This window comes from Vombatus ursinus, unplaced genomic scaffold, assembly GCF_900497805.2.
Source record: "Vombatus ursinus unplaced genomic scaffold, bare-nosed wombat genome assembly UNPS02014773.1, whole genome shotgun sequence".
Lineage (NCBI taxonomy): Eukaryota > Metazoa > Chordata > Mammalia > Diprotodontia > Vombatidae > Vombatus > Vombatus ursinus.
In genome coordinates this window covers 18,164,554-18,178,368 of record NW_020954551.1, presented here as the reverse complement: position 1 = coordinate 18,178,368, position 13,815 = coordinate 18,164,554, and the positions used below count along the sequence as shown (strand labels likewise).

The 13,815-nt window shown below is 37.8% G+C and overlaps 1 protein-coding gene across 5 annotated transcripts in view; it reads left to right on the top strand.

The window, feature by feature from the left end:
- The window catches only part of FOXP1 (forkhead box P1), a 684,561-nt gene that overhangs the window by 90,219 nt on the left and 580,527 nt on the right, over positions 1–13,815 (top strand). For all 5 annotated transcript variants that reach the window (XM_027864125.1, XM_027864120.1, XM_027864124.1 and 2 more), the window contains exon 2: positions 11,783–11,914. The gene's annotated coding sequence lies outside the window, so the exon portion shown is untranslated. The remainder of the gene's footprint in view (positions 1–11,782; positions 11,915–13,815) is intronic.

Genomic DNA, 13,815 nt, shown 5'->3' with positions numbered 1-13,815 from the left:
GCAAGGCTAGTCCTTAGTCAACATGCTTACAGTCCGTTGCTGGTCTCAATTCCAGCTTGTGATAGAGTACCACTGCCATGGCTTTCAGGAACTCAAGATCATCTCCATTTCATAATGAAGCGGCATGCTGCCGTAGAAGGAACTGGAATCAATGGACCTGAGTTCAAAACTTGCCTCAGACACTTAATACCAGCCTGACTGTAGGCAAGTCCATTAACTTCCCTGACCCCCGGCTTCCTTTTCTGAAGGGACTGAACTGGAGGAGGGCCTCTAAGGTCCTTTCCAATTCTGTATCTTTGTACTTGTGTGGCATCTTAGTAGGACTGTAGTTGCTTCCCTCCTTCCTTGATCGAACACTTCAGATTCAGCATTTAAAAGTCATTGAGAATTGAATTTTTGAAATCCTTTAAGAATTGCATTTTTGAATATTTGATCCTGTCTAGAAACTTGTTGCTTGGTACATGCTGTACTAGAAATTACTATTTAGAATCTAAAATTAGCAAAAGGTATGTATTCCATTACTCTAGGGAAGAGGCTTTTAACCTGTTACCTGTGAACTTTTTTTTTTTAATATTGGGATAATTGTATTTCAAAATAATTGATTTCCTTTGCAATACTACATATTTTATTCTATACACTTAAAACATTCTGAGAAGGACGTTTGTGTCCATGCCACAGAATGGTTAAGAACGTCTGTGCTTGGATAATCAGAAGAATACCCACTTTCTGCCCTTGGTACCTTGTTAGTATCAGGCCTCTCTGGCTTGTATGACACAGAAAAGATTGTTTGCGTGTTGGGATAAATCTTTTTTTGATTAATAGTACAACTTGTGGACTTGTAATCAGGAATGTCTTATCAGCAGCTTTTCAGAATTGGACATTCCTCGTGGAATGTGCCAGTGGCAGAAATTCAGCGCTCGGTAAACGTTCCAGTTGAATTCCACACACATGAATTATGACAAGTTCGACCGCTTGTGCTGTGGTTTGTTGTGTCTGCCTTGGTTCCTACTTTGAAAGTTGCAATTGCATGTGGTCATTGAAGTTTATTTTCATAGTCTGGCCAAATCAGCAGGAACCCCGTGCCCTGCAGGGGAACGAAAAACAGCCGTTGAGTTAAAACGCGCAATAGATAAAAATTTCAAGACTTTGTTGCATCATATCCAAGGACTTATGGGCTTATTTAAGATGCGCTGTTTGATTTAATTTAGATATCTAATGGATAGAAAAGCCTTTTAGTATCACTCAGAAAAGAAATGCCAAACACTGTAAAGCCTGGTTGAAATATTGTTAACGTATGTGCAATGTGCACATATTTGTCACTGACTTCCGTGATGGGGTGTTAAGTATTAGTTGGTACTTTAAAGGTGTTAAGGATAGTTTTACTGTGTAAAACAAACTCACTTTTTTTAAAAAAAAATCTGTTTTATGAAATATTTTTTTAAAAATTCCTTAAAAATGACTTTAAGCATTACTTTAGAAATATTTATTTCAGGAATTTTTTTCTTGAGTGAAATATGCCTGGAACACTTTCCTTCTTTTTCAATTACAAATTTAAATGGTAAGTAGCTGGCCTGGAAGCTTATATATCAGCATTTACTGAGGATCCTAATATTGGGGAAAAACTTAACTTTTCTTTGGATCATTTGTGGCAAAATAGCAAATTGCTTGAGAGGTGTGGGTTCTATTTGGATCACTTCCCTGTGGGAGGAGAGAAACCCTAGCATCTGTGCTTGTATTAAGGCCTCTTTGGTAGGAGAGGAGCAGTTGCTGTTTAGGAGGTTGTAGGCTTTGACTTTCTCACTGACTTTAAAGAGGTTCTGGGGGGTGAGGAATGTGGTGGTGGTATTGAGAAGCAGACTGCCGGCAGAAAGTTTGCTCTGCATTTTCTTGAACATTTCAGTACTTCTCCACTAACCTATGCTTTTGCCAATATGGGCACTGCTCCCCTTGACGTCAGTCATAACCCCTTTCTGATTGGGTGACCAACTTTGGAGAGTTATTCTGTTATCCCCCACATCCATCAGCCTCTGACTCACCTGGATGAGCATCTTCAAACTTGGCTGGCCTGATTTTTGGATAACAATCTGTCAGAGAGCCCACGCTCGGACACTTTTCTACATAGATGGACCTTTGAGTTTTGGGGTTCCATTGGCACATAGCCTCCTGGCAATCCAAGGAGCACTTTAGGGAGGTTTTCTATACCCCAGGTATTAAAAGCACAGTGACTTTTTTGAATAAAGCTTGACCATTGGATGGCAGCTTATTCAAGATCCACAGTGGAGATAACAAAGAAGGGGATGTATTATAATTAGGGATGTATTATAATTATGCTCGCCATTTTTATCAGAAAAATATCCACCTTGCTTGGTGGAATCAGCCTCGAACTCCCCAAATCAAGTTCTTTTAAAAGGACTGTCCAGGGGGCAGGTAGGTGGTGCAGTGGATAGAGCTCTAGCCTTGGAGTCAAGAAGACCTGAGTTCAAATCTGGCCTCAGACATATGACACTTACTAGCCGTGTGACTTTGAGCAAGCCACTTAACCCCAATTGCCTCACCAAAAAGACAAAAAAAAAAAAAAAGGATTGTCGAGCTGGCGCTTTTGTTCCCAAGTTATCCATCCCTTTTAAGTCATTTGCAGTCATGACCCACCAGCTTAAACTCAGAAGACTTTCTTCTGATTTCTCTAATAACTTGATGGGAAGATGCAGCTGTTACAGTTCTGTTTTATAGTGCAAAGTGAAATTTATCGTGAAGCATTTCAGAACAATTTTCTGAGCAGTACCTCAGGATAGGCATAGGACTGGACAGCTTGGTTTGTTTCCATGAGGTCATTTTGATGATTAGAAATAAAAGATTGGTTTGAGAAGCCCAAAGAACTCATGTCGTTATGTTTTTCAAATATTTGAGTTTTATTAAATAAGTAATATTCTAGAAAATATCAGTGAACCCTGGCTTAGAGCTAGGGTGTATGTGTGTGTGTGTGTGTGTGTGTGTGTAGAGAAGGTTGTGATAAAAAGGGCTAGGGGAGATGAGGGACATTGCTGTAATGTTCATGTAACACCTTGGCATAAATGTAGTCATCTGCCCCACCCCCCATCTCATTCTCTCTCTCTCTCTCTCTCTCTCTCTCTCTCTCTCTCTCTCTGTGTCTGTTTTCCTTGACTATTTGGGATGAACTTTGGTGAGCCCAGAATACCCTCCTGAACCTCTAGGCTCTGAAGGTATTCTGATGGTTTTCATTTTTTAGAGGATAAATAATTGAAATTCTGTTTGTGGCAATTTGCCAGATTCTACTAGTAAGTTACTCGATAGCTAGTAATTAATATTACTATAGCAGTCTAATGCTTGCTAAATGATATACAAATATTATCTCACTTGTTCCTCATGATAACCCTGGGAGGTAGGTGCTATTATTTTTTTTTACATTTTACAGATGAGGAAATTGAGGCTGAGAGAGATTAAATGACTTGCCCAAGGTCATATAGCCAATAAGTGTCTGAGGTCAAATTTGAAATCAGGGTTTCCTTTCTCAAGTTTCAGCACACTATCCACTGTGCCATCTGTCAGTTTCAAAGAAATAAGTTTAGTTGGCAAAATGTTAAGGTTTTGAGTATTAGTGTATTAATATTGAGTATTAATATAATGATTAATATTAATTTGCATATCAAATATTAATACACAGCCAGCATTAGTGACTTTATACTTGCTCATTCCTTCAATAAGTATTTCTTAAGCGATGTTGTATAATGTTGGTGTGTACATCAAGTCAAATCAACAAGCATTTATTTTATTTTATTTATTTTTTTCCTGTTTGTGCTGTGCCAGGCACAGGGTGTAAGTAAGCACTGTGAGGAGTGGGAGTGGGGTGGGGGAAAGCATACAGGGACAGAAAGAAAATGGAAGCCCTGTAGTTATTCCCATCACTTAGGGAGGCAGGCAAAAACCAAGGCAAAACAGTTAAATGAAAATTGATGGCCCAAAGTAATTAAGGAAAAACGTGTAGCATAGACATTCAAAAGTGGTGTTTGGAGGAGATGGGCATCAGTATGGCATGGAGCAGGAAGAAACAGCCAGTACTCTGTAATATAACAATTCAATTTTTAATTAAAAAAGTCTTTCAACCAAACCTATAATATTCATCAATAATAAAGCATCATCTGAATGTAAAAACAAAATGTTATTATACAAAACCACAAACTTCCTTTATTTTTGAGGGTTATTGTTTTTGTTTGCTTTTGTTCTTTGTTTTGAGTCAAGACCTGTGAGTTCATTGGTGTGGGGAACTGTGTGTGGACACTTGCTAAGTTGATACAGATCCCTTGACATATAGCATACAGAATGGGAAGAGATATTTTGATTAGGCCACATCTAGAGTATTTAGAAGGGGGATTGATAAGCTGGAATTCATCCAGTAGAGGGCACAAAAAGGATGGTCAGAGAATGGAAACCAGTATTCATGAGGGTCAGTTGAAGGAACTGTGGATATTTAGCTTTAAAAAGGGAAGGCAGTGAGAATTCTTTATGTCTTTGGATATTTGAAGAGTTATCATGTGGAACAAGACTTGGTCGATTCATTTGGTTTGTCTAGGAGGACAGTAAAAGATGTCAGAAAGCAGATTTTGGCTAGATATGAGGAAAAATATCTTAACAAGTTGAGCAGTTCAGAAATGGAATATTGTTACCTTTTGCTAGAGGACCGAATTCCCTTTTACTTGAGATCTTTTTAAACAAAGCTACCCCCCTGACTAACCATTAATTGGTAGTGATATAGACAGATTTCATGACTGGTAGGAACTGATGAGGTGACTTCTGAGATTCCTCCTAACTTCTATGATTTTTTCTTATACTTTTCACTAAATGTCATGATATACCTATGGCAAAGTGGAACCCCAACTTTCATTCTGAAAGCAACAATGAGTATTACAAGCTTCCCTCTGTAATGATGACTTCTGGACCCACTAGAATCTTTCAGTATATGTAATTTTTTCTCTTCAGTGCTTTGTTGATGGAAGATATTTATCATTATACAATAAAATCCTAATTAACTGGGAACTGAATTCATTAGAACCCTTACTGTGTTTTGGTTTTGTTTTTAATTTTTTTGGCTGCATTTATGTTTTAGGAAATAAAGACAAATGACAAGGACACAAAAAGCTCATATCAGGAATTTTTAAAAATAACCAATAATACCTAAATTTGTATTTTGAATTTGTATCACTTTAAAATGAACAAACCCCTTTGTATACATTGCTTCATTTTAGTCATGTGACAACAACTTGGAGATCAAACACTTGAATTAGTATATACTCAGCCCCCATTTCCTACCCATTCAACTGTTAAAAATTTCAGTGTTATAGAATGCTTCCAATTTCCACATTGGTCATGGTCAAAAATATGTCTCATTCTTCCCCTTGGGTCCATCATTTCACTTTCAGGAGATGGGTAACATATTTCACTCTATGGGTCTACCTACTGGAATCCTAGTTGTTCATGGAGTTGATCAGAGTTCTTAAATGTTTTAGAGATGTTGGTCTTTACAGTGTTGTTATTGTGTATATTTTTCATCAGTTCATACGTGTCTTCTCAGGTTTCTTTCAAACCATCTCCTTCATATGTTCTTATACTGCAACAGTGTTCCCTTACATTCATATACCATGATCATTTGTATATCCATTTCCCAATTGATTAGCATCCCCTTAGCTCCTAGTTCTTTGCTACCACAAAAAAGAGCTGCTACAAGTATTTTTGTATACATAGGTCCTTTCTTTGATAAGTGTGAAATATTTTTATTGAATTTTATTTGCTAAGGTTGGACAGTGACCAGCTACACTTCAGAAAGATGTGGATTGAAACAAAATAATTTTCATGTTAACACTCAAAAACACTGACTTTGCTTTAAGCGATCTGATTTTCTAGCCTCATTGTACTTAGGAAGCTAGGCGGCAGAGTAGATAGAGTGCTGGGCCCGAAATCAAGAAGACAAGTTCAAATCCAGCCTTATTTATTATTTATTCCAGCCACTCACTAACTGTATGACTATGGGCAAGTCATTTCACACGTCAGCCTCAGTTTCCTTAGTTGTTAAATACTCCTCCTTGGCAGAGTTGTTGCTTGAATCAGTTGAGATATTTCTAAAGTACTTAGTGCAGTGCCTGGCACATAGTTGGTGCTTTATAAATGTTTATTTCCTTCAGCTTATACACTCTGTCATCCAGCCAAACTGGCTTTCTCTCTGTTCTTAACATAAGATACTCTATCCCTTCTCCTTGTACACCTTGTACTCCTCTCCTCCCTATTGGAATTCCACATGCAGAAGCCTGACTTCCCTATTGAGAGGACAGAGGAATATAGGTTCACTCATCAATTCTCTAGGATCAAGATTGTTTATTCTAATTGGTCCTGGTGTGACCGATTTTTAGTATTGCTCTTGTTTAAAACACCATAGCCATGTTGTTCCCTGGCTTCTGTTTTTGTTATTCTTCAGACAAGCCTAACCATGTTGCTCTGAATTCCTTCTGTTTATCATTTCTTAGGGTGAGGTAGCATCTCCTATATTCATGTACCTCAGTTTGTGCAGCTATCCTCTCTAGTCAATGGGCACTCATTTGTTTCTAGTTTTTTGATACAACAGTATTAATTGAGAAATCATTCATGTTTTATTTATGGACTGGAGACTTTCCAAATTATACCCTTAAATAAAACTCTTTTGACAACTGTTGGATGACTAGAATGATACTCAATGCCCTTGAAAAGTTATATGTGGAGGTGAGGTTGACATAGTTCCTTCCACCTTCTTTGTTCTACTTCTTTTTCAAGTTCTCAAATAAAAGGAAAACTCGTTAGCTAATGATTAAGGCTTCAACTTCCACAATTGTGTTTCTTTCTATTACAGTCTAGAACCTAATATGGAAAATATGACCACTTTACCATGTGGGGCATGAGGGATAAATGAAACATCTGGGTTAGTCCCATGGCATCCTTCTACTGGATGGTTTTATTAATCTACTTATACATCTGATATAATAAATGAATCTATCATCCAGCTATATTTATCATTATCTCTGTCAGCTTGCCTGCCTGACTTTCTGTTTATTGAAATCTGGATAGATTTTTTGGCTGACCATTTGAATTTTACATCTTTCTATTAGCTCTCAGGCTAGAGAGGTACTCTGCACTCATACAGGTAATCCCAGAAAAAGAAGGAGGGTTTTGCTTCTTAAATTTAGTTTATTTTTCCTGTTGCCTCAGTGTTGGTGATTGGTCACTCCGGGCTTGAGAGAGGCTTGTTAGAGGCCTAGCCAATGTTCTTTTGGTTGCCATCACCAGACTCTGCTCCTTCTAAGGCAGGTACCCATCAGCCATTGAAGGAATCAAGTGCTTGTGATTTATCACAGTTCTGTTGCCAATGCAAACAATTCCAAAAGTGACATCAAACAAAATATGTTCTTTCAATTTCAATTACTCTTTTTTTTGCATCGATGAGGTTTGATAAATGCACCAAACTTTTGGTAGCATTGGCTATTTCCTTTTTATTTATTTATATTTTTTGAAAAATGACCTCTTTGTGCTGGCAGGTTTTTGTGTTGTGAGTCTGAGTTTGTTTTTGTTTTTGTTTTTGCTCTATGGTGGTGTTTTGTAAACAACTTGATTGCTAGGTAGTGGCCTTAGGGAGTCTGCAGCTGCTCCTTCCCAGTTCCCTGTAGACAAATGTACAAAGTGAGGATTGCTGCAGGGAAAAATAAACAGAAGAGAACAAAACTAGAAAATACTGTATATTTTATTACAGCCTCTACCTGTTTATGTGCCTGAGTTGTTTGGTAAGGATATTCCCTAAACATTTGGTGCCTTACTTTAAAAAGAAAAAAAAAACCAATTCCGACAGAATTGAATCTTAGACTTCTCATTCTGTGCAGACTGTATTATTTTAAGTAGCCACACAAGTTAACAAGCTGGGTATTACCTACCAAGAAAGAATATGCATTTCAGTGTGTAAATAGGAATGAGAGAGAACCTCATGCTTTTTAATGATACCCAGGATAATAATTTGGCTTTTAAATCTCTATGAAAACAGATTGAATATGGCACAATTAACGTTTCAGCTCTTCTAGCCCTTTTCTGTAAAATATTTGAAGGATATTTTAATTTATTACAGTTCTTGATTAGTGCATTGGAATCTCACTACCATGCTGGCTTTCCAGTACATGCCGCAGGGCATGTGGCAGAAGCCAGGTCTTTGCCAGCACTCACCCCTGTTGGATGGGCTCTGTTCTAAAGTGTCCCTGCCACATTCCATGTTGTAATGAGTAGTAGTTGAGCAAAGTGCCAGCATATTGTGATTGACCTGAGAGGTATTTATTTCTTTGGAGAGGGCATGTTTACTGATGTTTTCCCTTTATCTCTGGACATGCCCACTCGATTTAGTTGGAAGTGAATAGGTAGCAAAGCATCAGTCAAGACAGCAACGAGGATCATTTTCTTCAAGTGTTGTCTGATTATATCACATCTCTGCTATGAAACCTGCCGTGACTGCAGATTGCTTCCTGAACCAAAATGAAACATCTCATCCAAGTCTTTTCCTCCACCAATTGGCCCTCCCACCCTCTGCTCCTATTATGCCTCCACCTTGAATGAATGGCCACTCCAACAAGGGAAACCTGCCGGATGACTCTCACACGTGGCTTGCTGACTCCCACCCCTGGGCCTTTGAACAGCCCATTCCCTCTTGGGCAAGTGCTTTTTCTTTTCCTCCTTTTCTCTCTCTCTCTCCTCCACAGGAAACTTGCTCAATACTTACTCCTGTATGAAACCTTCTCTGACTGACCACTAGTAAACATCACTTGAATTTGTCTTGCATTCTCTTGATCCTCATGCCTATATTCGCATATAGCAGAATTAATCTTCACCTGGTTTGTGTGTGGGTCTTTTTTTGTCTTTTTCATGTATGTTGGTCCTCTCTTCCCATTTAGGTCATAAGTAACATGGTATAAGCAGCACTCACTTCAGTGCTGGGCTCAGGAACTTAAATGTTCAGCCAAACTGGCCTTATTTCTGCTTCTCACAGATAGCATTCTGTCTTCCATCTCTGTGCCTTTGCTCAGCTGTCCCCCATGTTGGAAGTGTACTCCCTCCTCCCCTCTGCTATTTAGATTCCTAGTTTTCTTCAAAACTCAGCTCATATGTCATCTCCTACGTGGGGCCCTTTCTGATCCACAAAGCTGGTTGTGCTTCCCCCCTCAAAAATGACATTCTATTCATTTTGAATGTTATTTTTGTGTTTGTTTATATGTATACATGCTATTTCCTCTGAAAGAATATAAGTTCCTTGAGGGGAAGGACTGTTTCATTTTTTTAGGCAGTTGGGGTTAAGTGACTTGCCCAGGGTCACACAGCTAGTAAGTGTCAAGCGTTTGGTCTGAGGCCGGATTTGAACTCAGGTCCTCCTGACTTCAGGGCCGGTGCTCTATCCACTGCGCCACCGAGCTGCCCTGGACTGTTTCATTTTTATATTGTACCCCCAGTGCCCATCACAGTTCTTGGTGGAAAGTTGGTATTTAACAGATTACTTCATAGTCTTGATTCACCACAAAAATTTGCCATGGACCAGTTACTTAAACTCAGTTTTTTCATGTGTAAAATGAAGAGATTGGGTTAGATCAGGGTTCTTAACTCAGGACCATGAACTTGTTTTTCAAATATTTTGATGACTATTTCAAAATAATTGATTTCCTTTTTAATCCCCTGTGTTTTCTATTGTGCACTTAAAAACAAGTTCCTTTGGCTTTACCAAATTGTCAGAGGAGTCCATGACATTGAAAAAAGAAAGGTTTAAGAACTCCTGGATTTGGAAGATAGCTTCGAGTGCCTGTATTCTGTGATGTGTGATCTGACGCCTTTGACAGCAAGAGATCACACGATCGATTTCCTCTTTATTTCCTATTATGCCAAATACAATCTTCTGACCCATGCTTGACAATGAACAAATGTTGACTTAAAATAGCTGAAAAATAGTTTGGCACAACATTCTAATAGTCAAGAATGATGAATGAACTCATCCACTCTCACCTCTTCTGCTATGAGGAAGGCCAGGAGAATCAGTCGTTGAGCCTTTTGTGGCCTGATGGAGGCACTGTACTACACTTTCCCTAAATGAAGCATTGCTGAAACAAGACATAGTCCTTGGACAGTTTGAGGTAGAAACTTCTGTTATGGGTTTTGAGTTTTGTTTTTTTTTTTGGGTGGGGGGAGTGACTTTGCTCTATGCACAGGGCCATGCTCCCTTTAGACATTTTGTTGTACAGTTAACCAGATTCTTTTGTGGGTACCCAGACTAAGCTGGTAACTTATGGGAAATCTCCATGAACATGTATCATTAGCTTGAAATTGAGAATCAAGCTGAATGATTGCTAAACATTTTTACGGACACAAAAAGCTGCATGGAAAATGAAAACAGTATAACACTTACCTAATAGTGACTACTTATTTTGAAGGGTATTGAAACGTGTTACTTATATTACTTTTTAATGAGGATGATGGATAGTAGAAACAGTTTAGATTTTTAGAAACTGTATCCTTTGCCAAAGGAAGTTGGTTTGCTTCAGTGAAAATAAGAACAGATTTGCAGTCAGTCGCCCTACATTCAGATTCCAGATTGGTCAATCACTACTTCTGTAATCTTGTTGCTTGACCTTTAAGCTTTAAACAGTTACAAAACTAACCAATCAACAAGCATTTATTAAGCTCTGATTATGTGCAGGGAGGGCTCGTGCTAGGCATTGGGCATTCAGATACAAAGAGTGAAACAATCATTACTTTCCAGGAGTTTTCGATCTAATGGGCTTTTGAGATTGTCTGAAACTACCTGTTGACAAACTCTTTTGTGGACCCTTGGAATTCCCTATGCTGTGAAGAGGCCTTAAATGACAAAGGGTCAATGTCTTTTTTCTGAAATAGTAAATGTGAAATGATGTTTATGCAAATATTTATCATGCGTGGCAACTTTTCAGTATGAAAAGAGGATTTCTCTCCTATTAGAAAATTTGCTGGATCAGCACTTGTGGTCAATGATGATCTATTTCAGGCCTCAATTTCCTTGGCCGAGTTAGTCGGAAAAACACTGATATTGTCCAACTCCTTCATTTTATAAATGGTGCAGAGGAGACTCAGAAAGCAACAGTGATCTGATCAAGGTTATATAATTAATTAATTCTTGAATATTTTTGAAATGAAAACAACCTTTGGAGAGAAAAAGAATTAAAAATAACTGTTGTGGTAGCCGTGGTGCTCATTTTCCTCTTTTTGTTTGAGATACAAGAGGGGAACTGCTGGATTTCACTTTGAAAATTATGATTTTGAATATTTTCATGTTTTGTTCAGCTTATGGAAAATATCATTACCAGACTGGAAATAATGCCCTTTCCCTACTCCTGCCAAGGCTTGAATTTAAAGCAATTTTTTTATTATTATTAAAAATAAAGCTGAGGTGCTGTATTGTACCAGTAATGCTAAAATATATACTTAAATGCTTTCATGGAAGAGCTTTCTTCATTAGAGAATAGCAGCTTTTTAATCTTTGTACTGAAGTAGTTGGTAAACATCTTTCAGAGCAGTATTTCCGGTCTATTTTTTATATAATCACACTTGGTGTATTGAAATAGTCTAGTTACAAAGGTGTTTTCCTCTTGCTTCTAGACTCTATGTCTGTTTTACTGTTTTCATGTTTAAGGAAGTGGTGGTTTGAGATGTCACATCTAACTTAGGTTTAAAAAATATTTTTGTGTTTCAGTATCCCAAGAGCCTTTTCTGATCAATTCCAGTTCCTGAAAAAAAGCATTTGGCAATGGTGAAGCTTCCATGGCTCTGCTGTGAGCTGTGGTAGACCAGGAGTGCAGAGGTGTGATGCCCAATAGCAAAAAGGGTAAGTTAAGAAGCTTTCTTTTGAAGTCTGATGTGTCTATTGGTGTTAATATTAAATAAAAAAAATTCTGGTAGCGAAGGACTAAAAAAAACTCCCTGTAGAAAGTATACAAAAGGCCCAACATTATCTGAGTTTCTGGCTATCAAGAATGTAATCATCATTTTGAAAGAAGTGGATGCCAAATACGCTTTGGTTATATTGTTTTCTTGAATAGGCATAGAGTTCATCTATAACGGAGGCATCATGGCAGACTTAACTGGTCATTGTAACTGACGGTTAAAGATGACAAGTGAAAGACTTTGTTTTTAAATTCAAGACTCATGGCTTGACTTTTTAAATGTAGTACATGCAAAATAGAACGAGCTGTTGTCCCTTGGTTTCCATTACATCTCAGTGATAGACAAAGATCATGGCATGATCCAAGCCTTCTAAATTTTCCTGTTGCCCTCCTAAGCAATGAAATGTGAACATTTGGGGGGGCTGGGATGGGTGAAATTTAAAACTAACATTTTCTCCTATGGAGGATTCTCCCCAAAGCTTTTAATTTCCTGGGACTTAGAAAAAGACCTTAATGACCAGATCCTTGGAAGCTTTAACCTCTGGGAGCTCTCTTAAAGGAACAGAGTTTTCCTTTCTTTCTTCTAGCTTGATGTACCCAGTAAACTACTCTATCAAATGTTCAAATATTAGAGATAAATTGATGAAAATAAATCCCCCCATGTATATTTACACCATGTATATTTAAAAGATTTGGACACCATCTCTGATGCTAGTTTGACAGACAGCATAACAAAGTGTATAGAGTGCTGGAAGCCCCTGTTTTTTTCTATTTCCTATCTGTGTGACTCTGGGTAACTTCTCTGGGCCTCAGACAACTCTGACTGAGCTTATAGACAGGTTGTAGTCTGACAGTGGAGAGTTTGATACTGATGAAATCATAGTACTAAATAATAGGATTAAATAACATCCTTTTGTAAAATTCCTGATAATTGGTTGGAGCTTAAGTGACTACTGTGTGTGTGTGTGTGTGTGTGTGTGTGTGTTTTAAGTCCTTGTGTCTTTTGATAACAATTCTGATCATGTGGCTTTTTCAGTGTTGTGAGGTTATCTTCACGGATTCATTTTGTAAAGTCTGGTCTTTGAATTGCTAATGTCGGAAACCGGTATTAGTAATTTGCCATATTTAATTGTGGGTGCCTGTAAGAAATAGGTTTTATTTAATTTTAGGCAGTGTGGTGTACTGGACTTGGATTCAAATTCTACCCATCTTTTAACTCCCTTTACAATGCATTTTAAAAATGAATTTTACTTAATTTTAGATTTGAATGTGATGTCAGAAATCATCTCATGAACACATTTCACAGACACAGAGTCCCAGAGAAGTTCTGTGCTGCTCAGTGTCTTATAACCAGAGGATCCAGCCTTTTTGAGTCTGAATTCCTATGATTTTAACGGAGCAATTTTGTAATTTACCTGCCTGCAATTCAAAGTCCAGCATGCTAGAAAAGATTATATGAATATCCTTAATAGCATTCTGTCTTTACTTTAAAGGAAATGGGACAAATAAAAAATTTTCCTTTTTAAGAAAAATTAGATATTAATGAAAAGGAACTTAGATCCATTTTTGGATGTGCCTTTAGATCAATTAAAAAAAAACAAACCTTTGAGATAATTTAGTTGACTCTGCTAATCTTGAAGGTGATGAAAAGAAGCTCAGAAAGTCAAAGGCTTTGAAAGTCCCACAGCTAGCTAACAGCAAGGCCAAGAGTGGAACCCGTATCTCCTGTGCCTTTAACAAGAAGGAATGGAAACTTTATTGAGTGTTCCTGGAGATGAATGTTGACCAAATTTAGTCCTTCTGTATTCATTTGTGTGCCAGCTTTCTGTATGCGGAACAAAAT